Below are 4,104 nucleotides of genomic sequence, written 5' to 3' on the forward strand. Positions count from 1 at the left end.
TTGGGGGGTGGGGGGTTGTTTGGTTGTTTTTGCTTTTGATTTTTCTTTGTAGGAGTGTTTTTGTGGGAAGGGGAGGGAGTATTTAGGAAGGGGGGGGGTTGGGGTTGGAAGGAGATTTCAGTTGCGTTCTTATCCTTCGACCAGATGAAAGTATTACTGGATCATCCATCACTCACATTGTTTTTCTTATAAGATGGAAAAACATGACTAGCTGATCCAAATTGCGGTTAAAACATACGGCCAACTAAACCGATAATAAATATGCCAACCTAATATTCTGATTGTTGAATGACTGTGGTTGCAATGTGACGGTTTCAAGGAATCATATATTAGTAGAGAATGTTCGACTGAAAAGTTGCGGAGGCAGACAACGTATAGATCTAGATGTCACACAACATATAATCATTCTTTGTAAATCGATGCGATGTTCAACACTGGTTGCTTTAGCAACAGGCAGAGGTTGAAGTTACTTCGGGTTCTACCACTTGTTCAACAAGTCCTTTACACATCATAAGCTTAGTGCTGTCCATCTTTTTTTCTTAAGTTTTGACGTAAATCACTTTCAAAGCACTTAATTTCAATCGTGAAAATGAAAGTTAATACAGATTCATGAAAAATGTTCATTGTACTGAAGGCGGGTATTAAGTATTAAACGAAGTACTTTAAGGCTCAAATGGAAGGGGTTTTTGAGTTGAAAACAGCGGGCTTGAAAACTGTGACCAAAAAAAAACTCCTGTGCAAGATGAATGTCAGATTACGACCCGAATGTGACATTGTCTCTACCCTGAGGGTGTCAACCTTGACACAAAGAACAGCAATCCGATTGCATGACAAATATATTAATCGTCTTCGAGAACGGCCCTGCTTATGCCTCTTGGCAATTCTATGGAAACTCGGATAACATCAGGGCAAATACGTCATCCTTTGACAAAGTCAGCACAGAACAAAAGCCCCTCGTTTTGTATTTCGTCGCACCGATAGAATGGAACCATTGAAAAGAATAAAAAGAGAAACTTTTACTAAATTGCTTTCAGATAAACAGACGCGAAAAGATAAGCACCAAGGCTGGTTTAGCAGTTTGGTGAGAGTTTTATAGTACTTGCAAGACTACTAGGCTACCACAGGGGAAATATTACACATATATGTTAAATGCCCCTAATTGTCCTTAGCTGCTCTTGAATTTAAAAAAACAAAACAACAACAACCAAACATACAAATGGGTGCATTTTCCAACTCTGCTGTCAAAGTGTATACTTTACTTACTTGTTCCTTCCTCTGGTATCCTTAGGATGTCGAGGGGAGGTGCAGATTTCGGTCCTGTGCTAGGTGTGTGGCGTCTGTGATAGATTTGTTATGTTGTTCCAGGACCTTTTTAACCCCTTCCAGCCTGGTCTTTCTTGGTCTTCCTCTTGATTTGAAGCCGGATTTTCGGGTGTTGTAAGCTCTAGCCGCGAGTAGTTTCTGGGACATTCTGGTTAGTTGTCTAAACTATTTGACTCTTTAAGCTCTATGCATTTTATTACTGGTGGTATTCCACTTTGTAGGCGTATGGTTTGGTTTCTTATGCGGTTTCTTCTGGTAACGTTGATAGCTTTGCGGAGACACCTCATTTCGTATGCATTGATTTTTCTTTTTTGTGCCTTATTCAGAGACCGTGTTTGGCACTTGTATATTAATGTTGGTATGAAGAGGCTATTGAAGAGCTGGGATTTCACTTCGGTTGGAATGTACTTGTGTCTGAGCAGGCGTGCCAGCTGGTAGGTCACTGCATTTGCTTTCATAGTTCTTGTTTCTGTTTCTTTGTCCTTATGCCCATCTTGTGTGAAGATGCTACCCAAATATTTACATTCCTCTACTTGTTAGAGCTGTGTTCCACCAATAAGAATTTTGAGTTTCTCTGGGTTTCTGCTGACCTTCAATACTTCTTTTTTTTAAATGGAGATTTTCATGTTCAGGTGTTTACATTCCTCATTTAGTTTTGTGGTGTGATTTAATAATTCCTCTTCATTTATAATAGATGCTCGTTCAGTTCAGAGATGTCATTTGCTGCTTTCGTAATCTTATCTATGTAAGTGATGAAGAAAAGCGGAGAGAGAACACACACTTGTCTCACCCCAGTCCTGATGGGGAACCAGTCCGATAGTCTTTCTGTGGACCTTACGGCAAAAAGGCTGCTTTTCTAAATTGCCATGATGTTCTCCAGCAATTGTCCTCTTACGCCATAGTTCTCTAAGACTTTCCAAAAGTGCATGTACGTGTTGAAAAGCTATTCAATTTAAGGCGTAAAATGCCTGGAATCAGAAGCTTTAGTGGATGGAAATGTAATCAATTAAGGGCTGGAAACGCCAGAGCTTCAGACTCAAGTAACTGACACTGCGCTTGTGACCCACTATAGCGAGAGGATTGGATGAGGGGGGGGGGGGGGAGGGGCTACTTTCTTGAAATTAACGGGAAACCCTGACAGCCAGGACATGTTCCGGACATATCTAAGTGCCGGGGTCGGATTCGTTATTTCACGATCCCCTCCCTCTTCCCAAAAAGCCCCCCCCCCCCAACCCGACTTTTACTGCCCCAACAGCATTTTTTAGATCATTAAATTACGAGTGAACTTCTTCAACCTATCTGGTTTCAACCCTATTCGTGCATTGTGGTTTACTATTGTATCCATACGATATGGGGAACTCTGGGCCACTACTTAATTGTTGGGTGGAATAAAAAGTATTTGGGTAGAACAAAAACTGAGATGCCTGCTAAAAGGTTCTACCACATGCTGGAAGTGAGGTGATGTCTATTGAACGCTACTGAAGGTCGCAGCCGCTACAGAAAACGACTCGCGTGCTTGATTAATTGAAAGGAGCGAAGGGAAATGAATAATACGGGGTGCCCATTATACGGGATGCCCATTATACGGGGTGCCCATTACGGCTGGATTGGGCGGATCGCCCGACTCGGTCGCTTGAAACTGAAAACGTTTGTTTTTGAGGCGATCGAATCGGGCAATCGGCCCGTTCCGCCGATTCCATCCGTATATGGGCACCCTGTAGTGTTTTTGAGGCGATCGAATCGGGCACTCGGTCGTTTGAAAACAAACCCGACCCGCCGTAATAGGCACGTCGTATAATACCGGGTGCCCACTACGGATGAATCGGGCCGATCCCATCCGTAGTGGGGACCCCGTATAAGGCTGCAAACACACTGGCTTCACGTTTCCCAGAAATTATGACAACAAGCAGTGGGTAGACAATGCTAAAACAGTTGTAGTGGAAAGTACAAATTAAAATTTCATTGTTGTTTTGGTTTTTATTAATCACGAGGGAGAAAGGAATGTGATGTCAGTATGTTTGTGTAATCAACTCAAACTTTCCCTCCCCAAAACGGAGAGTTGAAAACGTTGGGAATGTGAAACCAGTGCGTTTGCAGCCTTGGGGAACACAGAAGGCGAACTTGGAGTAAACATACATATTATTATTCAATATTCATCCGAGGATTTCAGTGTATGAGTGTTTGTTTATACCACCACTAGTGCTGCTGGACTTTCTACCGGTTCGCAGATGGGAAATTTTAATAATGTACTCCCATCGTCCGGGTTCGAACCTCGGTTCGAACTTGGATTTTTTTCGCCTCCTCCTGCCCATCGAGCAGTAATGGGTACCTGGCGTCGAGTTGGGGAAATAAAGGCGGCGTGGAAAGGAACTGGTCACCCTACCACAGTATGCTGAAGGCCCAAGAAGTTGTCTCACAAACAAGGCTATCCTCAATGTCCGGATCGGATGCGGGAACAGCTTTTCATTTTACTCCCATCGTACTTCTCGCTCCCTACTGTCACCACTCCATGCCATATCACTTAGATCTAGGTCAATTTCCATTACAGACACCTGCTGTTGGAATTCAAAACAGACCTAAAGAAAACTGAAGTTATTGTTTATTGTTTGTTGTGTTTTTTTCGGGGGATGGGAGGGTATGAGGAGAGAGGTGTACCGGGTTTGTTTTGGTTTTTGTTAATTGTTTGGGTTGTTGTTTGGTTGCGTATATATTTTAGATGTTTGTATATTTTAATGAATGTTTATTGTTTGTTTGTTTGTTGTTGTTCTTTTCTTTTTTTTC

General features: G+C 42.3%; 1 protein-coding gene across 1 annotated transcript in view; it reads left to right on the forward strand.

The window, feature by feature from the left end:
* Nucleotides 1–4,104, forward strand: part of LOC101849826 (trissin receptor) — a 77,637-nt gene that overhangs the window by 55,701 nt on the left and 17,832 nt on the right. The gene's annotated exons all lie outside the window — the stretch shown is intronic.

Source organism: Aplysia californica, unplaced genomic scaffold, assembly GCF_000002075.1.
Source record: "Aplysia californica isolate F4 #8 unplaced genomic scaffold, AplCal3.0 scaffold00064, whole genome shotgun sequence".
Lineage (NCBI taxonomy): Eukaryota > Metazoa > Mollusca > Gastropoda > Aplysiida > Aplysiidae > Aplysia > Aplysia californica.